This window comes from Misgurnus anguillicaudatus, chromosome 25, assembly GCF_027580225.2.
Source record: "Misgurnus anguillicaudatus chromosome 25, ASM2758022v2, whole genome shotgun sequence".
In the NCBI taxonomy this organism is placed as follows: domain Eukaryota; kingdom Metazoa; phylum Chordata; class Actinopteri; order Cypriniformes; family Cobitidae; genus Misgurnus; species Misgurnus anguillicaudatus.
This window is the reverse complement of record NC_073361.2, coordinates 7,057,682-7,078,564: the sequence shown is the minus strand read 5'-3', so window position 1 is coordinate 7,078,564 and position 20,883 is coordinate 7,057,682. Positions and strand designations below refer to the sequence as shown.

The 20,883-nt window shown below is 48.3% G+C and overlaps 33 non-coding genes across 33 annotated transcripts; all 33 read left to right on the top strand.

Moving 5' to 3' along the window:
- The first annotated feature begins 287 nt into the window (after positions 1 to 287).
- Positions 288 to 369, top strand: trnal-aag (transfer RNA leucine (anticodon AAG)). The gene has a single exon. It is a non-coding gene; the product is annotated as a tRNA-Leu (tRNA).
- Positions 370 to 749: 380 nt separating this feature from the next.
- trnal-uag (transfer RNA leucine (anticodon UAG)) lies at positions 750 to 831 on the top strand. The gene has a single exon. It is a non-coding gene; the product is annotated as a tRNA-Leu (tRNA).
- A 387-nt stretch (positions 832 to 1,218) lies between these two features.
- On the top strand, positions 1,219 to 1,300 carry trnal-uag (transfer RNA leucine (anticodon UAG)). Its single transcript has one exon. It is a non-coding gene; the product is annotated as a tRNA-Leu (tRNA).
- A 681-nt stretch (positions 1,301 to 1,981) lies between these two features.
- trnal-aag (transfer RNA leucine (anticodon AAG)) lies at positions 1,982 to 2,063 on the top strand. The gene has a single exon. It is a non-coding gene; the product is annotated as a tRNA-Leu (tRNA).
- Positions 2,064 to 2,450: 387 nt separating this feature from the next.
- trnal-uag (transfer RNA leucine (anticodon UAG)) lies at positions 2,451 to 2,532 on the top strand. Its single transcript has one exon. It is a non-coding gene; the product is annotated as a tRNA-Leu (tRNA).
- Positions 2,533 to 3,213: 681 nt separating this feature from the next.
- On the top strand, positions 3,214 to 3,295 carry trnal-aag (transfer RNA leucine (anticodon AAG)). The gene has a single exon. It is a non-coding gene; the product is annotated as a tRNA-Leu (tRNA).
- A 387-nt stretch (positions 3,296 to 3,682) lies between these two features.
- On the top strand, positions 3,683 to 3,764 carry trnal-uag (transfer RNA leucine (anticodon UAG)). Its single transcript has one exon. It is a non-coding gene; the product is annotated as a tRNA-Leu (tRNA).
- A 681-nt stretch (positions 3,765 to 4,445) lies between these two features.
- Positions 4,446 to 4,527, top strand: trnal-aag (transfer RNA leucine (anticodon AAG)). The gene has a single exon. It is a non-coding gene; the product is annotated as a tRNA-Leu (tRNA).
- A 387-nt stretch (positions 4,528 to 4,914) lies between these two features.
- Positions 4,915 to 4,996, top strand: trnal-uag (transfer RNA leucine (anticodon UAG)). The gene has a single exon. It is a non-coding gene; the product is annotated as a tRNA-Leu (tRNA).
- A 681-nt stretch (positions 4,997 to 5,677) lies between these two features.
- trnal-aag (transfer RNA leucine (anticodon AAG)) lies at positions 5,678 to 5,759 on the top strand. Its single transcript has one exon. It is a non-coding gene; the product is annotated as a tRNA-Leu (tRNA).
- A 387-nt stretch (positions 5,760 to 6,146) lies between these two features.
- Positions 6,147 to 6,228, top strand: trnal-uag (transfer RNA leucine (anticodon UAG)). Its single transcript has one exon. It is a non-coding gene; the product is annotated as a tRNA-Leu (tRNA).
- Positions 6,229 to 6,909: 681 nt separating this feature from the next.
- trnal-aag (transfer RNA leucine (anticodon AAG)) lies at positions 6,910 to 6,991 on the top strand. Its single transcript has one exon. It is a non-coding gene; the product is annotated as a tRNA-Leu (tRNA).
- A 387-nt stretch (positions 6,992 to 7,378) lies between these two features.
- trnal-uag (transfer RNA leucine (anticodon UAG)) lies at positions 7,379 to 7,460 on the top strand. Its single transcript has one exon. It is a non-coding gene; the product is annotated as a tRNA-Leu (tRNA).
- A 387-nt stretch (positions 7,461 to 7,847) lies between these two features.
- On the top strand, positions 7,848 to 7,929 carry trnal-uag (transfer RNA leucine (anticodon UAG)). The gene has a single exon. It is a non-coding gene; the product is annotated as a tRNA-Leu (tRNA).
- A 387-nt stretch (positions 7,930 to 8,316) lies between these two features.
- Positions 8,317 to 8,398, top strand: trnal-uag (transfer RNA leucine (anticodon UAG)). The gene has a single exon. It is a non-coding gene; the product is annotated as a tRNA-Leu (tRNA).
- A 680-nt stretch (positions 8,399 to 9,078) lies between these two features.
- On the top strand, positions 9,079 to 9,160 carry trnal-uag (transfer RNA leucine (anticodon UAG)). The gene has a single exon. It is a non-coding gene; the product is annotated as a tRNA-Leu (tRNA).
- Positions 9,161 to 9,547: 387 nt separating this feature from the next.
- On the top strand, positions 9,548 to 9,629 carry trnal-uag (transfer RNA leucine (anticodon UAG)). The gene has a single exon. It is a non-coding gene; the product is annotated as a tRNA-Leu (tRNA).
- A 681-nt stretch (positions 9,630 to 10,310) lies between these two features.
- Positions 10,311 to 10,392, top strand: trnal-aag (transfer RNA leucine (anticodon AAG)). The gene has a single exon. It is a non-coding gene; the product is annotated as a tRNA-Leu (tRNA).
- A 387-nt stretch (positions 10,393 to 10,779) lies between these two features.
- trnal-uag (transfer RNA leucine (anticodon UAG)) lies at positions 10,780 to 10,861 on the top strand. Its single transcript has one exon. It is a non-coding gene; the product is annotated as a tRNA-Leu (tRNA).
- A 680-nt stretch (positions 10,862 to 11,541) lies between these two features.
- Positions 11,542 to 11,623, top strand: trnal-aag (transfer RNA leucine (anticodon AAG)). The gene has a single exon. It is a non-coding gene; the product is annotated as a tRNA-Leu (tRNA).
- Positions 11,624 to 12,010: 387 nt separating this feature from the next.
- Positions 12,011 to 12,092, top strand: trnal-uag (transfer RNA leucine (anticodon UAG)). The gene has a single exon. It is a non-coding gene; the product is annotated as a tRNA-Leu (tRNA).
- Positions 12,093 to 12,773: 681 nt separating this feature from the next.
- On the top strand, positions 12,774 to 12,855 carry trnal-aag (transfer RNA leucine (anticodon AAG)). The gene has a single exon. It is a non-coding gene; the product is annotated as a tRNA-Leu (tRNA).
- A 387-nt stretch (positions 12,856 to 13,242) lies between these two features.
- On the top strand, positions 13,243 to 13,324 carry trnal-uag (transfer RNA leucine (anticodon UAG)). Its single transcript has one exon. It is a non-coding gene; the product is annotated as a tRNA-Leu (tRNA).
- A 681-nt stretch (positions 13,325 to 14,005) lies between these two features.
- Positions 14,006 to 14,087, top strand: trnal-aag (transfer RNA leucine (anticodon AAG)). The gene has a single exon. It is a non-coding gene; the product is annotated as a tRNA-Leu (tRNA).
- Positions 14,088 to 14,474: 387 nt separating this feature from the next.
- trnal-uag (transfer RNA leucine (anticodon UAG)) lies at positions 14,475 to 14,556 on the top strand. The gene has a single exon. It is a non-coding gene; the product is annotated as a tRNA-Leu (tRNA).
- Positions 14,557 to 15,236: 680 nt separating this feature from the next.
- Positions 15,237 to 15,317, top strand: trnal-uag (transfer RNA leucine (anticodon UAG)). Its single transcript has one exon. It is a non-coding gene; the product is annotated as a tRNA-Leu (tRNA).
- A 386-nt stretch (positions 15,318 to 15,703) lies between these two features.
- Positions 15,704 to 15,785, top strand: trnal-uag (transfer RNA leucine (anticodon UAG)). The gene has a single exon. It is a non-coding gene; the product is annotated as a tRNA-Leu (tRNA).
- Positions 15,786 to 16,466: 681 nt separating this feature from the next.
- On the top strand, positions 16,467 to 16,548 carry trnal-aag (transfer RNA leucine (anticodon AAG)). The gene has a single exon. It is a non-coding gene; the product is annotated as a tRNA-Leu (tRNA).
- Positions 16,549 to 16,935: 387 nt separating this feature from the next.
- Positions 16,936 to 17,017, top strand: trnal-uag (transfer RNA leucine (anticodon UAG)). Its single transcript has one exon. It is a non-coding gene; the product is annotated as a tRNA-Leu (tRNA).
- A 681-nt stretch (positions 17,018 to 17,698) lies between these two features.
- On the top strand, positions 17,699 to 17,780 carry trnal-aag (transfer RNA leucine (anticodon AAG)). Its single transcript has one exon. It is a non-coding gene; the product is annotated as a tRNA-Leu (tRNA).
- A 1,151-nt stretch (positions 17,781 to 18,931) lies between these two features.
- On the top strand, positions 18,932 to 19,013 carry trnal-aag (transfer RNA leucine (anticodon AAG)). The gene has a single exon. It is a non-coding gene; the product is annotated as a tRNA-Leu (tRNA).
- A 387-nt stretch (positions 19,014 to 19,400) lies between these two features.
- On the top strand, positions 19,401 to 19,482 carry trnal-uag (transfer RNA leucine (anticodon UAG)). Its single transcript has one exon. It is a non-coding gene; the product is annotated as a tRNA-Leu (tRNA).
- A 1,149-nt stretch (positions 19,483 to 20,631) lies between these two features.
- trnal-uag (transfer RNA leucine (anticodon UAG)) lies at positions 20,632 to 20,713 on the top strand. The gene has a single exon. It is a non-coding gene; the product is annotated as a tRNA-Leu (tRNA).
- Positions 20,714 to 20,883: the final 170 nt, after the last annotated feature.

The window sequence follows — 20,883 nt, the reverse complement described above, 5'->3', positions numbered from 1 at the left end:
TTTTGCATGTTTCCCTTTTGTGACACACCTCATTCAGTTACCTTAGACACCCAGTTCAGGTCTTGCAGTCTCTACTAATGAGCTGAAGATTTAAACCAGGTGTGTCTAATGAGGGAGACATGCAAATTGTGCAGTACTAGTGGTCCTCCAGGACAGGTTTGAAAACCCCTGGTCTAAGGCGCTGTAACTTGTGAATGTAATGTTCAGTTAACTTGAATGAAGCTGGCTTGATGCTCGATGCAGCCTGCATATGCGAGCTCGGGGCAACAAAAGCAACCCCTTTAAGTGGTAGCGTGGCCGAGCGGTCTAAGGCGCTGGATTAAGGCTCCAGTCTCTTCGGGGGCGTGGGTTCGAATCCCACCGCTGCCAGGAGCAATTTTAAAGAGGCTCAATTGCCAGCAGTCTGGCACTGTATCAGATTTCTGTAAAATAATCTGGAAAATAAAGTGGTTTTGGCATGCAAGAACATCCCACGTGTTAATTGGTTTGTCAGAAGCGCTTCCTTTAGATTTCTGTGGGAGCTTTGGGAATCTCACCTAATTTTTGATTTCAAGCAAACCCCATGGCTTCATTCGTTGTGTCAGATGTAATTTCTAAACGATAGAAGGATTTGGGATCTCCAGGAGTATGACTCAGCACAGCAGGACCTTAAAGACGATTCTCTCCCGCCAACGAGGTCCTCGAAATCAACTGAGGCTGTCCGTGGAGCTGCACCCTCCCCGAAACTCACCAGAGAGCTTTCTCCAAAGGGTAGCGTGGCCGAGCGGTCCAAGGCGCTGGATTTAGGCTCCAGTCTCTTCGGGGGCGTGGGTTCGAATCCCACCGCTGCCAGGAGCAATTTTAAAGAGGCTCAATTGCCAGCAGTCGGGCACTGTATCAGATTTCTGTAAGATAATCTGGAAAATAAAGTGGTTTTGGCATGCAAGAAGATCCCACGAGTTAATTGGTTTGTCAGAAGCGCTTCCTTTACATTTCTGTGGGAGCTTTGGGAATCTCACCTAATTTTTGATTTCAAGCAAACCCCATGGCTTCATTCGTTGTGTCAGATGTAATTTCTAAACGATTGAACTCTGTAGGATTTGGGATCTCCAGGAGTATGACTCAGCACAGCAGGACCTTAAAGACGATTCTCTCCCGCCAACGAGGTCCTCGAAATCAACTGAGGCTGTCCGTGGAGCTGCACCCTCTCCGAAACTCACCAGAGAGCTTTCTCCAAAGGGTAGCGTGGCCGAGCGGTCCAAGGCGCTGGATTTAGGCTCCAGTCTCTCCGGGGGCGTGGGTTCGAATCCCACTGCTGCCAGCAGTTTTTTTAAGGAGGCTCTATTGCCAGCAGTCAGCCACGCCAGATGGATAGGCGCTTTGGAAGTCTCACGTGGATCGTTTCTCAATCGGAAGGCTGCAGCCTCCTGGGGGTCGCGTTTCTAGGCTGCGTACGTTATAAAGACTCTTTTTATTTCAGAATACTAACAAATATCAAGTTGACTCTTATTCTTAGTTAATCGTAAACTGCTGTAATATGCTTGTGACTTGCGAATGTAATGTTCAGTTAACTTGAATGAAGCTGCCTTGATGCTCGATGCAGCTGCATATGTGAGCTCCGGACAACCAAAGCAACCCCTTTAAGTGGTAGCGTGGCCGTGCGGTTTAAGGCAGGGGTTTTCAAACCTGTCCTGGAGGACCACTAGTACTGCACATTTTGCATGTTTCCCTTTTGTGACACACCTCATTCAGTTACCTTAGACACCCAGTTCAGGTCTTGCAGTCTCTACTAATGAGCTGAAGATTTAAACCAGGTGTGTCTAATGAGGGAGACATGCAAATTGTGCAGTACTAGTGGTCCTCCAGGACAGGTTTGAAAACCCCTGGTCTAAGGTGCTGTAACTTCTGAATGTAATGTTCAGTTAACTTGAATGAAGCTGGCTTGATGCTCGATGCAGCCTGCATATGCGAACTCTGGGCAACAAAAGCAACCCCTTTAAGTGGTAGCGTGGCCGAGCGGTCTAAGGTGCTGGATTAAGGCTCCAGTCTCTTCGGGGGCGTGGGTTCGAATCCCACCGCTGCCAGGAGCAATTTTAAAGAGGCTCAATTGCCAGCAGTCGGGCACTGTATCAGATTTTTGTAAGATAATCTGGAAAATAAAGTGGTTTTGGCATGCAAGAACATCCCACGTGTTAATTGGTTTGTCAGAAGCGCTTCCTTTAGATTTCTGTGGGAGCTTTGGGAATCTCACCTAATTTTTGATTTCAAGCAAACCCCATGGCTTCATTCGTTGTGTCAGATGTAATTTCTAAACGATTGAACTCTGTAGGATTTGGGATCTCCAGGAGTATGACTCAGCACAGCAGGACCTTAAAGACGATTCTCTCCCGCCAACGAGGTCCTCGAAATCAACTGAGGCTGTCCGTGGAGCTGCACCCTCCCCGAAACTCACCAGAGAGCTTTCTCCAAAGGGTAGCGTGGCCGAGCGGTCCAAGGCGCTGAATTTAGGCTCCAGTCTCTCCGGGAGCGTGGGTTCGAATCCCACCGCTGCCAGCAGTTGTTTTAAAGAGGCTCTATTGCCAGCAGTCAGCCACGCCAGATGGATAGGCGCTTTGGAAGTCTCACGTGGATCGTTTCTCAATCGGAAGGCTGCAGCCTCCTGGGGGTCGCGTTTCTAGGCTGCGTATGTTATAAAGACTCTTTTTATTTCAGAATACTAACAAATATCAAGTTGACTCTTATTCTTAGTTAATCGTAAACTGCTGTAATATGCTTGTGACTTGCGAATGTAATGTTCAGTTAACTTGAATGAAGCTGCCTTGATGCTCGATGCAGCCGCATATGTGAGCTCCGGACAACCAAAGCAACCCCTTTAAGTGGTAGCGTGGCCGTGCGGTTTAAGGCAGGGGTTTTCAAACCTGTCCTGGAGGACCACTAGTACTGCACATTTTGCATGTTTCCCTTTTGTGACACACCTCATTCAGTTACCTTAGACACCCAGTTCAGGTCTTGCAGTCTCTACTAATGAGCTGAAGATTTAAACCAGGTGTGTCTAATGAGGGAGACATGCAAATTGTGCAGTACTAGTGGTCCTCCAGGACAGGTTTGAAAACCCCTGGTCTAAGGCGCTGTGACTTGTGAATGTAATGTTCTGTTAACTTGAATGAAGCTGGCTTGATGCTCGATGCAGCCTGCATATGCGAGCTCTGCGCAACAAAAGCAATCCCTTTAAGTGGTAGCGTGGCCGAGCGGTCTAAGGCGCTGGATTAAGGCTCCAGTCTCTTCGGGGGCGTGGGTTCGAATCCCACCGCTGCCAGGAGCAATTTTAAAGAGGCTCAATTGCCAGCAGTCGGGCACTGTATCAGATTTCTGTAAGATAATCTGGAAAATAAAGTGGTTTTGGCATGCAAGAAGATCCCACGAGTTAATTGGTTTGTCAGAAGCGCTTCCTTTATATTTCTGTGGGAGCTTTGGGAATCTCACCTAATTTTTGATTTCAAGCAAACCCCATGGCTTCATTCGTTGTGTCAGATGTAATTTCTAAACGATTGAACTCTGTAAGATTTGGAATCTCCAGGAGTATGACTCAGCACAGCGGGACCTTAAAGACGATTCTCTCCCGCCAACGAGGTCCTCGAAATCAACTGAGGCTGTCCGTGGAGCTGCACCCTCCCCGAAACTCACCAGAGAGCTTTCTCCAAAGGGTAGCGTGGCCGAGCGGTCCAAGGCGCTCGATTTAGGCTCCAGTCTCTCCGGGGGCGTGGGTTCGAATCCCACTGCTGCCAGCAGTTGTTTTAAAGAGGCTCTATTGCCAGCAGTCAGCCACGCCAGATGGATAGGCGCTTTGGAAGTCTCACGTGGATCGTTTCTCAATCGGAAGGCTGCAGCCTCCTGGGGGTCGCGTTTCTAGGCTGCGTACGTTATAAAGACTCTTTTTATTTCAGAATACTAACAAATATCAAGTTGACTCTTATTCTTAGTTAATCGTAAACTGCTGTAATATGCTTGTGACTTGCGAATGTAATGTTCAGTTAACTTGAATGAAGCTGCCTTGATGCTCGATGCAGCTGCATATGTGAGCTCCGGACAACCAAAGCAACCCCTTTAAGTGGTAGCGTGGCCGTGCGGTTTAAGGCAGGGGTTTTCAAACCTGTCCTGGAGGACCACTAGTACTGCACATTTTGCATGTTTCCCTTTTGTGACACACCTCATTCAGTTACCTTAGACACCCAGTTCAGGTCTTGCAGTCTCTACTAATGAGCTGAAGATTTAAACCAGGTGTGTCTAATGAGGGAGACATGCAAATTGTGCAGTACTAGTGGTCCTCCAGGACAGGTTTGAAAACCCCTGGTCTAAGGTGCTGTAACTTCTGAATGTAATGTTCAGTTAACTTGAATGAAGCTGGCTTGATGCTCGATGCAGCCTGCATATGCGAACTCTGGGCAACAAAAGCAACCCCTTTAAGTGGTAGCGTGGCCGAGCGGTCTAAGGCGCTGGATTAAGGCTCCAGTCTCTTCGGGGGCGTGGGTTCGAATCCCACCGCTGCCAGGAGCAATTTTAAAGAGGCTCAATTGCCAGCAGTCGGGCACTGTATCAGATTTTTGTAAGATAATCTGGAAAATAAAGTGGTTTTGGCATGCAAGAACATCCCACGTGTTAATTGGTTTGTCAGAAGCGCTTCCTTTAGATTTCTGTGGGAGCTTTGGGAATCTCACCTAATTTTTGATTTCAAGCAAACCCCATGGCTTCATTCGTTGTGTCAGATGTAATTTCTAAACGATAGAACTCTGTAGGATTTGGGATCTCCAGGAGTATGACTCAGCACAGCAGGACCTTAAAGACGATTCTCTCCCGCCAACGAGGTCCTCGAAATCAACTGAGGCTGTCCGTGGAGCTGCACCCTCCCCGAAACTCACAAGAGAGCTTTCTCCAAAGGGTAGCGTGGCCGAGCGGTCCAAGGCACTGGATTTAGGCTCCAGTCTCTCCGGGGGCGTGGGTTCGAATCCCACCGCTGCCAGCAGTTGTTTTAAAGAGGCTCTATTGCCAGCAGTCAGCCACGCCAGATGGATAGGCGCTTTGGAAGTCTCACGTGGATCGTTTCTCAATCGGAAGGCTGCAGCCTCCTGGGGGTCGCGTTTCTAGGCTGCGTACGTTATAAAGACTCTTTTTATTTCAGAATACTAACAAATATCAAGTTGACTCTTATTCTTAGTTAATCGTAAACTGCTGTAATATGCTTGTGACTTGCGAATGTAATGTTCAGTTAACTTGAATGAAGCTGCCTTGATGCTCGATGCAGCCGCATATGTGAGCTCCGGACAACCAAAGCAACCCCTTTAAGTGGTAGCGTGGCCGTGCGGTTTAAGGCAGGGGTTTTCAAACCTGTCCTGGAGGACCACTAGTACTGCACATTTTGCATGTTTCCCTTTTGTGACACACCTCATTCAGTTACCTTAGACACCCAGTTCAGGTCTTGCAGTCTCTACTAATGAGCTGAAGATTTAAACCAGGTGTGTCTAATGAGGGAGACATGCAAATTGTGCAGTACTAGTGGTCCTCCAGGACAGGTTTGAAAACCCCTGGTCTAAGGCGCTGTGACTTGTGAATGTAATGTTCTGTTAACTTGAATGAAGCTGGCTTGATGCTCGATGCAGCCTGCATATGCGAGCTCTGCGCAACAAAAGCAATCCCTTTAAGTGGTAGCGTGGCCGAGCGGTCTAAGGCGCTGGATTAAGGCTCCAGTCTCTTCGGGGGCGTGGGTTCGAATCCCACCGCTGCCAGGAGCAATTTTAAAGAGGCTCAATTGCCAGCAGTCGGGCACTGTATCAGATTTCTGTAAGATAATCTGGAAAATAAAGTGGTTTTGGCATGCAAGAAGATCCCACGAGTTAATTGGTTTGTCAGAAGCGCTTCCTTTATATTTCTGTGGGAGCTTTGGGAATCTCACCTAATTTTTGATTTCAAGCAAACCCCATGGCTTCATTCGTTGTGTCAGATGTAATTTCTAAACGATTGAACTCTGTAAGATTTGGAATCTCCAGGAGTATGACTCAGCACAGCAGGACCTTAAAGACGATTCTCTCCCGCCAACGAGGTCCTCGAAATCAACTGAGGCTGTCCGTGGAGCTGCACCCTCCCCGAAACTCACCAGAGAGCTTTCTCCAAAGGGTAGCGTGGCCGAGCGGTCCAAGGCGCTCGATTTAGGCTCCAGTCTCTCCGGGGGCGTGGGTTCGAATCCCACTGCTGCCAGCAGTTGTTTTAAAGAGGCTCTATTGCCAGCAGTCAGCCACGCCAGATGGATAGGCGCTTTGGAAGTCTCACGTGGATCGTTTCTCAATCGGAAGGCTGCAGCCTCCTGGGGGTCGCGTTTCTAGGCTGCGTACGTTATAAAGACTCTTTTTATTTCAGAATACTAACAAATATCAAGTTGACTCTTATTCTTAGTTAATCGTAAACTGCTGTAATATGCTTGTGACTTGCGAATGTAATGTTCAGTTAACTTGAATGAAGCTGCCTTGATGCTCGATGCAGCTGCATATGTGAGCTCCGGACAACCAAAGCAACCCCTTTAAGTGGTAGCGTGGCCGTGCGGTTTAAGGCAGGGGTTTTCAAACCTGTCCTGGAGGACCACCAGCACTGCACACCCTGCATGCCTCCCCTTTGTGACACACCTCATTTAGTTACCTTAGACACCCAGTTCAGGTCTTGCAGTCTCTACTAATGAGCTGAAGATTTAAACCAGGTGTGTCTAATGAGGGAGACATGCAAATTGTGCAGTACTAGTGGTCCTCCAGGACAGGTTTGAAAACCCCTGGTCTAAGGTGCTGTAACTTCTGAATGTAATGTTCAGTTAACTTGAATGAAGCTGGCTTGATGCTCGATGCAGCCTGCATATGCGAACTCTGGGCAACAAAAGCAACCCCTTTAAGTGGTAGCGTGGCCGAGCGGTCTAAGGCGCTGGATTAAGGCTCCAGTCTCTTTGGAGGCGTGGGTTCGAATCCCACCGCTGCCAGGAGCAATTTTAAAGAGGCTCAATTGCCAGCAGTCGGGCACTGTATCAGATTTTTGTAAGATAATCTGGAAAATAAAGTGGTTTTGGCATGCAAGAACATCCCACGTGTTAATTGGTTTGTCAGAAGCGCTTCCTTTAGATTTCTGTGGGAGCTTTGGGAATCTCACCTAATTTTTGATTTCAAGCAAACCCCATGGCTTCATTCGTTGTGTCAGATGTAATTTCTAAACGATAGAACTCTGTAGGATTTGGGATCTCCAGGAGTATGACTCAGCACAGCAGGACCTTAAAGACGATTCTCTCCCGCCAACGAGGTCCTCGAAATCAACTGAGGCTGTCCGTGGAGCTGCACCCTCCCCGAAACTCACCAGAGAGCTTTCTCCAAAGGGTAGCGTGGCCGAGCGGTCCAAGGCGCTGGATTTAGGCTCCAGTCTCTCCGGGGGCGTGGGTTCGAATCCCACCGCTGCCAGGAGCAATTTTAAAGAGGCTCAATTGCCAGCAGTCGGGCACTGTATCAGATTTTTGTAAGATAATCTGGAAAATAAAGTGGTTTTGGCATGCAAGAACATCCCACGTGTTAATTGGTTTGTCAGAAGCGCTTCCTTTAGATTTCTGTGGGAGCTTTGGGAATCTCACCTAATTTTTTATTTCAAGCAAACCCCATGGCTTCATTCGTTGTGTCAGATGTAATTTCTAAATGATAGAACTCTGTAGGATTTGGGATCTCCAGGAGTATGACTCAGCACAGCAGGACCTTAAAGACGATTCTCTCCCGCCAACGAGGTCCTCGAAATCAACTGAGGCTGTCCGTGGAGCTGCACCCTCCCCGAAACTCACCAGAGAGCTTTCTCCAAAGGGTAGCGTGGCCGAGCGGTCCAAGGCGCTGGATTTAGGCTCCAGTCTCTCCGGGGGCGTGGGTTCGAATCCCACCGCTGCCAGGAGCAATTTTAAAGAGGCTCAATTGCCAGCAGTCGGGCACTGTATCAGATTTTTGTAAGATAATCTGGAAAATAAAGTGGTTTTGGCATGCAAGAACATCCCACGTGTTAATTGGTTTGTCAGAAGCGCTTCCTTTAGATTTCTGTGGGAGCTTTGGGAATCTCACCTAATTTTTTATTTCAAGCAAACCCCATGGCTTCATTCGTTGTGTCAGATGTAATTTCTAAATGATAGAACTCTGTAGGATTTGGGATCTCCAGGAGTATGACTCAGCACAGCAGGACCTTAAAGACGATTCTCTCCCGCCAACGAGGTCCTCGAAATCAACTGAGGCTGTCCGTGGAGCTGCACCCTCCCCGAAACTCACCAGAGAGCTTTCTCCAAAGGGTAGCGTGGCCGAGCGGTCCAAGGCGCTGGATTTAGGCTCCAGTCTCTCCGGGGGCGTGGGTTCGAATCCCATCGCTGCCAGCAGTTGTTTTAAAGAGGCTCTATTGCCAGCAGTCAGCCACGCCAGATGGATAGGCGCTTTGGAAGTCTCACGTGGATCGTTTCTCAATCGGAAGGCTGCAGCCTCCTGGGGGTCGCGTTTCTAGGCTGCGTACGTTATAAAGACTCTCTTATTTCAGAATACTAACAAATATCAAGTTGACTCTTATTCTTAGTTAATCGTAAACTGCTGTAATATGCTTGTGACTTGCGAATGTAATGTTCAGTTAACTTGAATGAAGCTGCCTTGATGCTCGATGCAGCCGCATATGTGAGCTCCGGACAACCAAAGCAACCCCTTTAAGTGGTAGCGTGGCCGTGCGGTTTAAGGCAGGGGTTTTCAAACCTGTCCTGGAGGACCACTAGTACTGCACATTTTGCATGTTTTCCTTTTGTGACACACCTCATTCAGTTACCTTAGACACCCAGTTCAGGTCTTGCAGTCTCTACTAATTAGTGGAAGATTTAAACCAGGTGTGTCTAATGAGGGAGACATGCAAATTGTGCAGTACTAGTGGTCCTCCAGGACAGGTTTGAAAACCCCTGGTCTAAGGCGCTGTGACTTGTGAATGTAATGTTCTGTTAACTTGAATGAAGCTGGCTTGATGCTCGATGCAGCCTGCATATGCGAGCTCTGCGCAACAAAAGCAATCCCTTTAAGTGGTAGCGTGGCCGAGCCGTCTAAGGCGCTGGATTTAGGCTCCAGTCTCTTCGGGGGCGTGGGTTCGAATCCCACCGCTGCCAGGAGCAATTTTAAAGAGGCTCAATTGCCAGCAGTCGGGCACTGTATCAGATTTCTGTAAGATAATCTGGAAAATAAAGTGGTTTTGGCATGCAAGAAGATCCCACGAGTTAATTGGTTTGTCAGAAGCGCTTCCTTTACATTTCTGTGGGAGCTTTGGGAATCTCACCTAATTTTTGATTTCAAGCAAACCCCATGGCTTCATTCGTTGTGTCAGATGTAATTTCTAAACGATTGAACTCTGTAGGATTTGGGATCTCCAGGAGTATGACTCAGCACAGCAGGACCTTAAAGATGATTCTCTCCCGCCAACGAGGTCCTTGAAATCAACTGAGGCTGTCCGTGGAGCTGCAACCTCCCCGAAACTCACCAGAGAGCTTTCTCCAAAGGGTAGCGTGGCCGAGCGGTCCAAGGCGCTGTATTTAGGCTCCAGTCTCTCCGGGGGCGTGGGTTCGAATCCCACCGCTGCCAGCAGTTGTTTTAAAGAGGCTCTTTTGCCAGCAGTCAGCCACGCCAGATGGATAGGCGCTTTGGAAGTCTCACGTGGATCGTTTCTCAATCGGAAGGCTGCAGCCTCCTGGGGGTCGCGTTTCTAGGCTGCGTACGTTATAAAGACTCTTTTTATTTCAGAATACTAACAAATATCAAGTTGACTCTTATTCTTAGTTAATCGTAAACTGCTGTAATATGCTTGTGACTTGCGAATGTAATGTTCAGTTACCTTGAATGAAGCTGCCTTGATGCTCGATGCAGCCGCATATGTGAGCTCCGGACAACCAAAGCAACCCCTTTAAGTGGTAGCGTGGCCGTGCGGTTTAAGGCAGGGGTTTTCAAACCTGTCCTGGAGGACCACTAGTACTGCACATTTTGCATGTTTCCCTTTTGTGACACACCTCATTCAGTTACCTTAGACACCCAGTTCAGGTCTTGCAGTCTCTACTAATGAGCTGAAGATTTAAACCAGGTGTGTCTAATGAGGGAGACATGCAAATTGTGCAGTACTAGTGGTCCTCCAGGACAGGTTTGAAAACCCCTGGTCTAAGGCGCTGTGACTTGTGAATGTAATGTTCAGTTAACTTGAATGAAGCTGGCTTGATGCTCGATGCAGCCTGCATATGCGAGCTCTGGGCAACAAAAGCAATCCCTTTAAGTGGTAGCGTGGCCGAGCGGTCTAAGGCGCTGGATTAAGGCTCCAGTCTCTTCGGGGGCGTGGGTTCGAATCCCACCGCTGCCAGGAGCAATTTTAAAGAGGCTCAATTGCCAGCAGTCGGGCACTGTATCAGATTTCTGTAAGATAATCTGGAAAATAAAGTGGTTTTGGCATGCAAGAACATCCCACGAGTTAATTGGTTTGTCAGAAGCGCTTCCTTTACATTTCTGTGGGAGCTTTGGGAATCTCACCTAATTTTTTATTTCAAGCAAACCCCATGGCTTCATTCGTTGTGTCAGATGTAATTTCTAAACGATTGAACTCTGTAGGATTTGGAATCTCCAGGAGTATGACTCAGCACAGCAGGACCTTAAAGACGATTCTCTCCCGCCAACGAGGTCCTCGAAATCAACTGAGGCTGTCCGTGGAGCTGCACCCTCCCCAAAACTCACCAGAGAGCTTTCTCCAAAGGGTAGCGTGGCAGAGCGTTCCAAGGCGCTGGATTTAGGCTCCAGTCTCTCCGGGGGCGTGGGTTCGAATCCCACCGCTGCCAGCAGTTCTTTTAAAGAGGCTCTATTGCCAGCAGTCAGCCACGCCAGATGGATAGGCGCTTTGGAAGTCTCACGTGGATCGTTTCTCAATCGGAAGGCTGCAGCCTCCTGGGGGTCGCGTTTCTAGGCTGCGTACGTTATAAAGACTCTCTTATTTCAGAATACTAACAAATATCAAGTTGACTCTTATTCTTAGTTAATCGTAAACTGCTGTAATATGCTTGTGAGTTGCGAATGTAATGTTCAGTTAACTTGAATGAAGCTGCCTTGATGCTCGATGCAGCCGCATATGTGAGCTCCGGACAACCAAAGCAACCCCTTTAAGTGGTAGCGTGGCCGTGCGGTTTAAGGCAGGGGTTTTCAAACCTGTCCTGGAGGACCACTAGTACTGCACATTTTGCATGTTTCCCTTTTGTGACACACCTCATTCAGTTACCTTAGACACCCAGTTCAGGTCTTGCAGTCTCTACTAATGAGCTGAAGATTTAAACCAGGTGTGTCTAATGAGGGAGACATGCAAATTGTGCAGTACTAGTGGTCCTCCAGGACAGGTTTGAAAACCCCTGGTCTAAGGCGCTGTGACTTGTGAATGTAATGTTCTGTTAACTTGAATGAAGCTGGCTTGATGCTCGATGCAGCCTGCATATGCGAGCTCTGCGCAACAAAAGCAATCCCTTTAAGTGGTAGCGTGGCCGAGCGGTCTAAGGCGCTGGATTAAGGCTCCAGTCTCTTCGGGGGCGTGGGTTCGAATCCCACCGCTGCCAGGAGCAATTTTAAAGAGGCTCAATTGCCAGCAGTCGGGCACTGTATCAGATTTCTGTAAGATAATCTGGAAAATAAAGTGGTTTTGGCATGCAAGAACATCCCACGAGTTAATTGGTTTGTCAGAAGCGCTTCCTTTACATTTCTGTGGGAGCTTTGGGAATCTCACCTAATTTTTGATTTCAAGCAAACCCCATGGCTTCATTCGTTGTGTCAGATGTAATTTCTAAACGATTGAACTCTGTAGGATTTGGGATCTCCAGGAGTATGACTCAGCACAGCAGGACCTTAAAGACGATTCTCTCCCGCCAACGAGGTCCTCGAAATCAACTGAGGCTGTCCGTGGAGCTGCACCCTCCCCGAAACTCACCAGAGAGCTTTCTCCAAAGGGTAGCGTGGCCGAGCGGTCCAAGGCGCTGGATTTAGGCTCCAGTCTCTCTGGGGGCGTGGGTTCGAATCCCACCGCTGCCAGCAGTTGTTTTAAAGAGGCTCTATTGCCAGCAGTCAGCCACGCCAGATGGATAGGCGCTTTGGAAGTCTCACGTGGATCGTTTCTCAATCGGAAGGCTGCAGCCTCCTGGGGGTCGCGTTTCTAGGCTGCGTACGTTATAAAGACTCTTTTTATTTCAGAATACTAACAAATATCAAGTTGACTCTTATTCTTAGTTAATCTTAAACTGCTGTAATATGCTTGTGACTTGCGAATGTAATGTTCAGTTAACTTGAATGAAGCTGCCTTGATGCTCGATGCAGCCGCATATGTGAGCTCCGGACAACCAAAGCAACCCCTTTAAGTGGTAGCGTGGCCGTGCGGTTTAAGGCAGGGGTTTTCAAACCTGTCCTGGAGGACCACTAGTACTGCAAATTTTGCATGTTTCCCTTTTGTGACACACCTCATTCAGTTACCTTAGACACCCAGTTCAGGTCTTGCAGTCTCTACTAATGAGCTGAAGATTTAAACCAGGTGTGTCTAATGAGGGAGACATGCAAATTGTGCAGTACTAGTGGTCCTCCAGGACAGATTTGAAAACCCCTGGTCTAAGGCGCTGTGACTTGTGAATGTAATGTTCTGTTAACTTGAATGAAGCTGGCTTGATGCTCGATGCAGCCTGCATATGCGAGCTCTGCGCAACAAAAGCAATCCCTTTAAGTGGTAGCGTGGCCGAGCGGTCTAAGGCGCTGGATTAAGGCTCCAGTCTCTTCGGGGGCGTGGGTTCGAATCCCACCGCTGCCAGGAGCAATTTTAAAGAGGCTCAATTGCCAGCAGTCGGGCACTGTATCAGATTTCTGTAAGATAATCTGGAAAATAAAGTGGTTTTGGCATGCAAGAACATCCCACGAGTTAATTGGTTTGTCAGAAGCGCTTCCTTTACATTTCTGTGGGAGCTTTGGGAATCTCACCTAATTTTTGATTTCAAGCAAACCCCATGGCTTCATTCGTTGTGTCAGATGTAATTTCTAAACGATTGAACTCTGTAGGATTTGGGATCTCCAGGAGTATGACTCAGCACAGCAGGACCTTAAAGACGATTCTCTCCCGCCAACGAGGTCCTCGAAATCAACTGAGGCTGTCCGTGGAGCTGCACCCTCCCCGAAACTCACCAGAGAGCTTTCTCCAAAGGGTAGCGTGGCCGAGCGGTCCAAGGCGCTGGATTTAGGCTCCAGTCTCTCCTGGGGCGTGGGTTCGAATCCCACCGCTGCCAGCAGTTGTTTTAAAGAGGCTCTATTGCCAGCAGTCAGCCACGCCAGATGGATAGGCGCTTTGGAAGTCTCACGTGGATCGTTTCTCAATCGGAAGGCTGCAGCCTCCTGGGGGTCGCGTTTCTAGGCTGCGTACGTTATAAAGACTCTTTTTATTTCAGAATACTAACAAACATCAAGTTGACTCTTATTCTTAGTTAATCGTAAACTGCTGTAATATGCTTGTGACTTGCGAATGTAATGTTCAGTTAACTTGAATGAAGCTGCCTTGATGCTCGATGCAGCCGCATATGTGAGCTCCGGACAACCAAAGCAACCCCTTTAAGTGGTAGCGTGGCCGTGCGGTTTAAGGCAGGGGTTTTCAAACCTGTCCTGGAGGACCACTAGTACTGCAAATTTTGCATGTTTCCCTTTTGTGACACACCTCATTCAGTTACCTTAGACACCCAGTTCAGGTCTTGCAGTCTCTACTAATGAGCTGAAGATTTAAACCAGGTGTGTCTAATGAGGGAGACATGCAAATTGTGCAGTACTAGTGGTCCTCCAGGACAGGTTTGAAAACCCCTGGTCTAAGGTGCTGTAACTTCTGAATGTAATGTTCAGTTAACTTGAATGAAGCTGGCTTGATGCTCGATGCAGCCTGCATATGCGAACTCTGGGCAACAAAAGCAATCCCTTTAAGTGGTAGCGTGGCCGAGCGGTCTAAGGCGCTGGATTAAGGCTCCAGTCTCTTCGGGGGCGTGGGTTCGAATCCCACCGCTGCCAGGAGCAATTTTAAAGAGGCTCAATTGCCAGCAGTCGGGCACTGTATCAGATTTTTGTAAGATAATCTGGAAAATAAAGTGGTTTTGGCATGCAAGAACATCCCACGTGTTAATTGGTTTGTCAGAAGCGCTTCCTTTAGATTTCTGTGGGAGCTTTGGGAATCTCACCTAATTTTTGATTTCAAGCAAACCCCATGGCTTCATTCGTTGTTTCAGATGTAATTTCTAAACGATAGAACTCTGTAGGATTTGGGATCTCCAGGAGTATGACTCAGCACAGCAGGACCTTAAAGACGATTCTCTCCCGCCAACGAGGTCCTCGAAATCAACTGAGGCTGTCCGTGGAGCTGCAACCTCCCCGAAACTCACCAGAGAGCTTTCTCCAAAGGGTAGCGTGGCCGAGCGGTCCAAGGCGCTGGATTTAGGCTCCAGTCTCTCCGGGGGTGTGGGTTCGAATCCCACCGCTGCCAGCAGTTGTTTTAAAGAGGCTCTATTGCCAGCAGTCAGCCACGGCAGATGGATAGGCGCTTTGGAAGTCTCACGTGGATCGTTTCTCAATCGGAAGGCTGCAGCCTCCTGGGGGTCGCGTTTCTAGGCTGCGTACGTTATAAAGACTCTCTTATTTCAGAATACTAACAAATATCAAGTTGACTCTTATTCTTAGTTAATCGTAAACTGCTGTAATATGCTTGTGACTTGCAAATGTAATGTTCAGTTAACTTGAATGAAGCTGCCTTGATGCTCGATGCAGCCGCATATGTGAGCTCCGGACAACCAAAGCAACCCCTTTAAGTGGTAGCGTGGCCGTGCGGTTTAAGGCAGGGGTTTTCAAACCTGTCCTGGAGGACCACTAGTACTGCACATTTTGCATGTTTCCCTTTTGTGACACACCTCATTCAGTTACCTTAGACACCCAGTTCAGGTCTTGCAGTCTCTACTAATGAGCTGAAGATTTAAACCAGGTGTGTCTAATGAGGGAGACATGCAAATTGTGCAGTACTAGTGGTCCTCCAGGACAGGTTTGAAAACCCCTGGTCTAAGGCGCTGTGACTTGTGAATGTAATGTTCTGTTAACTTGAATGAAGCTGGCTTGATGCTCGATGCAGCCTGCATATGCGAGCTCTGCGCAACAAAAGCAATCCCTTTAAGTGGTAGCGTGGCCGAGCCGTCTAAGGCGCTGGATTTAGGCTCCAGTCTCTTCGGGGCGTGGGTTCGAATCCCACCGCTGCCAGGAGCAATTTTAAAGAGGCTCAATTGCCAGCAGTCGGGCACTGTATCAGATTTCTGTAAGATAATCTGGAAAATAAAGTGGTTTTGGCATGCAAGAAGATCCCACAAGTTAATTGGTTTGTCAGAAGCGCATCTTTACATTTCTGTGGGAGCTTTGGGAATCTCACCTAATTTTTGATTTCAAGCAAACCCCATGGCTTCATTCGTTGTGTCAGATGTAATTTCTAAACGATTGAACTCTGTAGGATTTGGGATCTCCAGGAGTATGACTCAGCACAGCAGGACCTTAAAGATGATTCTCTCCCGCCAACGAGGTCCTCGAAATCAACTGAGGCTGTCCGTGGAGCTGCACCCTCCCCGTAACTCACCAGAGAGCTTTCTCCAAAGGGTAGCGTGGCCGAGCGGTCCAAGGCGCTGGATTTAGGCTCCAGTCTCTCCGGGGGCGTGGGTTCGAATCCCACCGCTGCCAGCAGTTGTTTTAAAGAGGCTCTATTGCCAGCAGTCAGCCACGCCAGATGGATAGGCGCTTTGGAAGTCTCACGTGGATCGTTTCTCAATCGGAAGGCTGCAGCCTCCTGGGGGTCGCGTTTCTAGGCTGCGTACGTTATAAAGACTCTTTTTATTTCAGAATACTAACAAATATCAAGTTGACTCTTATTCTTAGTTAATCGTAAACTGCTGTAATATGCTTGTGACTTGCGAATGTAATGTTCAGTTAACTTGAATGAAGCTGCCTTGATGCTCGATGCAGCCGCATATGTGAGCTCCGGACAACCAAAGCAACCCCTTTAAGTGGTAGCGTGGCCGTGCGGTTTAAGGCAGGGGTTTTCAAACCTGTCCTGGAGGACCACTAGTACTGCACATTTTGCATGTTTCCCTTTTGTGACACACCTCATTCAGTTACCTTAGACACCCAGTTCAGGTCTTGCAGTCTCTACTAATGAGCTGAAGATTTAAACCAGGTGTGTCTAATGAGGGAGACATGCAAATTGTGCAGTACTAGTGGTCCTCCAGGACAGGTTTGAAAACCCCTGGTCTAAGGCGCTGTGACTTGTGAATGTAATGTTCAGTTAACTTGAATGAAGCTGGCTTGATGCTCGATGCAGCCTGCATATGCGAGCTCTGCGCAACAAAAGCAATCCCTTTAAGTGGTAGCGTGGCCGAGCGGTCTAAGGCGCTGGATTAAGGCTCCAGTCTCTTCGGGGGCGTGGGTTCGAATCCCACCGCTGCCAGGAGCAATTTTAAAGAGGCTCAATTGCCAGCAGTCGGGCACTGTATCAGATTTCTGTAAGATAATCTGGAAAATAAAGTGGTTTTGGCATGCAAGAAGATCCCACGAGTTAATTGGTTTGTCAGAAGCGCTTCCTTTACATTTCTGTGGGAGCTTTGGGAATCTCACCTAATTTTTGATTTCAAGCAAACCCCATGGCTTCATTCGTTGTGTCAGATGTAATTTCTAAACGATTGAACTCTGTAGGATTTGGGATCTCCAGGAGTATGACTCAGCACAGCAGGACCTTAAAGACGATTCTCTCCCGCCAACGAGGTCCTCGAAATCAACTGAGGCTGTCCGTGGAGCTGCACCCTCCCCGAAACTCACCAGAGAGCTTTCTCCAAAGGGTAGCGTGGCCGAGCGGTCCAAGGCGCTCGATTTAGGCTCCAGTCTCTCCGGGGGCGTGGGTTCGAATCCCACCGCTGCCAGCAGTTGTTTTAAAGAGGCTCTATTGCCAGCAGTCAGCCACGCCAGATGGATAGGCGCTTTGGAAGTCTCACGTGGATCGTTTCTCAATCGGAAGGCTGCAGCCTCCTGGGGGTCGCGTTTCTAGGCTGCGTACGTTATAAAGACTCTTTTTATTTCAGAATACTAACAAATATCAAGTTGACTCTTATTCTTAGTTAATCGTAAACTGCTGTAATATGCTTGTGACTTGCGAATTTAATGTTCAGTTAACTTGAATGAAGCTGCCTTGATGCTCGATGCAGCCGCATATGTGAGCTCCGGACAACCAAAGCAACCCCTTTAAGTGGTAGCGTGGCCGTGCGGTTTAAGGCAGGGGTTTTCAAACCTGTCCTGGAGGACCACTAGTACTGCACATTTTGCATGTTTCCCTTTTGTGACACACCTCATTCAGTTACCTTAGACACCCAGTTCAGGTCTTGCAGTCTCTACTAATGAGCTGAAGATTTAAACCAGGTGTGTCTAATGAGGGAGACATGCAAATTGTGCAGTACTAGTGGTCCTCCAAGACAGGTTTGAAAACCCCTGGTCTAAGGCGCTGTGACTTGTGAATGTAATGTTCAGTTAACTTGAATGAAGCTGGCTTGATGCTCGATGCAGCCTGCATATGCGAACTCTGGGCAACAAAAGCAACCCCTTTAAGTGGTAGCGTGGCCGAGCGGTCTAAGGCGCTGGATTAAGGCTCCAGTCTCTTCGGGGGCGTGGGTTCGAATCCCACCGCTGCCAGGAGCAATTTTAAAGAGGCTCAATTGCCAGCAGTCGGGCACTGTATCAGATTTCTGTAAGATAATCTGGAAAATAAAGTGGTTTTGGCATGCAAGAACATCCCACGAGTTAATTGGTTTGTCAGAAGCGCTTCCTTTACATTTCTGTGGGAGCTTTGGGAATCTCACCTAATTTTTGATTTCAAGGAAACCCCATGGCTTCATTCGTTGTGTCAGATGTAATTTCTAAACGATTGAACTCTGTAGGATTTGGAATCTCCAGGAGTATGACTCAGCACAGCAGGACCTTAAAGACGATTCTCTCCCGCCAACGAGGTCCTCGAAATCAACTGAGGCTGTCCATGGAGCTGCACCCTCCCCGAAACTCACCAGAGAGCTTTCTCCAAAGGGTAGCGTGGCCGAGCGGTCCAAGGCGCTCGATTTAGGCTCCAGTCTCTCCGGGGGCGTTGGTTCGAAATCCCACCGCTGCCAACAGTTGTTTTAAAGAGGCTCTATTGCCAGCAGTCAGCCACGCCAGATGGATAGGCGCTTTGGAAGTCTCACGTGGATCGTTTCTCAATCGGAAGGCTGCAGCCTCCTGGGGGTCGCGTTTCTAGGCTGCGTACGTTATAAAGACTCTTTTTATTTCAGAATACTAACAAATATCAAGTTGACTCTTATTCTTAGTTAATCGTAAACTGCTGTAATATGCTTGTGACTTGCGAATGTAATGTTCAGTTAACTTGAATGAAGCTGCCTTGATGCTCGATGCAGCCGCATATGTGAGCTCCGGACAACCAAAGCAACCCCTTTAAGTGGTAGCGTGGCCGTGCGGTTTAAGGCAGGGGTTTTCAAACCTGTCCTGGAGGACCACTAGTACTGCACATTTTGCATGTTTCCCTTTTGTGACACACCTCATTCAGTTACCTTAGACACCCAGTTCAGGTCTTGCAGTCTCTACTAATGAGCTGAAGATTTAAACCAGGTGTGTCTAATGAGGGAGACATGCAAATTGTGCAGTACTAGTGGTCCTCCAGGACAGGTTTGAAAACCCCTGGTCTAAGGCGCTGTGACTTGTGAATGTAATGTTCAGTTAACTTGAATGAAGCTGGCTTGATGCTCGATGCAGCCTGCATATGCGAGCTCTGGGCAACAAAAGCAACCCCTTTAAGTGGTAGCGTGGCCGAGCGGTCTAAGGCGCTGGATTAAGGCTCCAGTCTCTTCGGGGGCGTGGGTTCGAATCCCACCGCTGCCAGGAGCAATTTTAAAGAGGCTCAATTGCCAGCAGTCGGGCACTGTATCAGATTTCTGTAAGATAATCTGGAAAATAAAGTGGTTTTGGCATGCAAGAACATCCCACGAGATAATTGGTTTGTCAGAAGCGCTTCCTTTACATTTCTGTGGGAGCTTTGGGAATCTCACCTAATTTTTGATTTCAAGCAAACCCCATGGCTTCATTCGTTGTGTCAGATGTAATTTCTAAACGATTGAACTCTGTAGGATTTGGAATCTCCAGGAGTATGACTCAGCACAGCAGGACCTTAAAGACGATTCTCTCCCGCCAACGAGGTCCTCGAAATCAACTGAGGCTGTCCGTGGAGCTGCACCCTCCCCGAAACTCACCAGAGAGCTTTCTCCAAAGGGTAGCGTGGCCGAGCGGTCCGAGGCGCTGGATTTAGGCTCCAGTCTCTCCGGGGGCGTGGGTTCGAATCCCACCGCTGCCAGCAGTTGTTTTAAAGAGGCTCTATTGCCAGCAGTCAGCCATGCCAGATGGATAGGCGCTTTGGAAGTCTCACGTGGATCGTTTCTCAATCGGAAGGCTGCAGCCTCCTGGGGGTCGCGTTTCTAGGCTGCGTACGTTATAAAGACTCTCTTATTTCAGAATACTAACAAATATCAAGTTGACTCTTATTCTTAGTTAATCGTAAACTGCTGCAATATGCTTGTGACTTGCGAATGTAATGTTCAGTTAACTTGAATGAAGCTGCCTTGATGCTCGATGCAGCCGCATATGTGAGCTCCGGACAACCAAAGCAACCCCTTTAAGTGGTAGCGTGGCCGTGCGGTTTAAGGCAGGGGTTTTCAAACCTGTCCTGGAGGACCACTAGTACTGCACATTTTGCATGTTTCCCTTTTGTGACACACCTCATTCATTTACCTTAGACACCCAGTTCAGGTCTTGCAGTCTCTACTAATGAGCTGAAGATTTAAACCAGGTGTGTCTAATGAGGGAGACATGCAAATTGTGCAGTACTAGTGGTCCTCCAGGACAGGTTTGAAAACCCCTGGTCTAAGGCGCTGTGACTTGTGAATGTAATGTTCAGTTAACTTGAATGAAGCTGGCTTGATGCTCGATGCAGCCTGCATATGCGAGCTCTGGGCAACAAAAGCAACCCCTTTAAGTGGTAGCGTGGGCGAGCGGTCTAAGGCGCTGGATTAATGCTCCAGTCTCTTCTGGGGCGTGGGTTCGAATCCCACCGCTGCCAGGAGCAATTTTAAAGAGGCTCAATTGCCAGCAGTCGGGCACTGTATCAGATTTCTGTAAGATAATCTGGAAAATAAAGTGGTTTTGGCATGCAAGAACATCCCACGAGTTAATTGGTTTGTCAGAAGCGCTTCCTTTACATTTCTGTGGGAGCTTTGGGAATCTCACCTAATTTTTGATTTCAAGCAAACCCCATGGCTTCATTCGTTGTGTCAGATGTAATTTCTAAACGATTGAACTCTGTAGGATTTGGAATCTCCAGGAGTATGACTCAGCACAGCAGGACCTTAAAGACGATTCTCTCCCGCCAACGAGGTCCTCGAAATCAACTGAGGCTGTCCGTGGAGCTGCACCCTCCCCGAAACTCACCAGAGCGCTTTCTCCAAAGGGTAGCGTGGCCGAGCGGTCCAAGGCGCTGGATTTAGGCTCCAGTCTCTCCGGGGGCGTGGGTTCGAATCCCACCGCTGCCAGCAGTTGTTTTAAAGAGGCTCTATTGCCAGCAGTCAGCCATGCCAGATGGATAGGCGCTTTGGAAGTCTCACGTGGATCGTTTCTCAATCGGAAGGCTGCAGCCTCCTGGGGGTCGCGTTTCTAGGCTGCGTACGTTATAAAGACTCTCTTATTTCAGAATACTAACAAA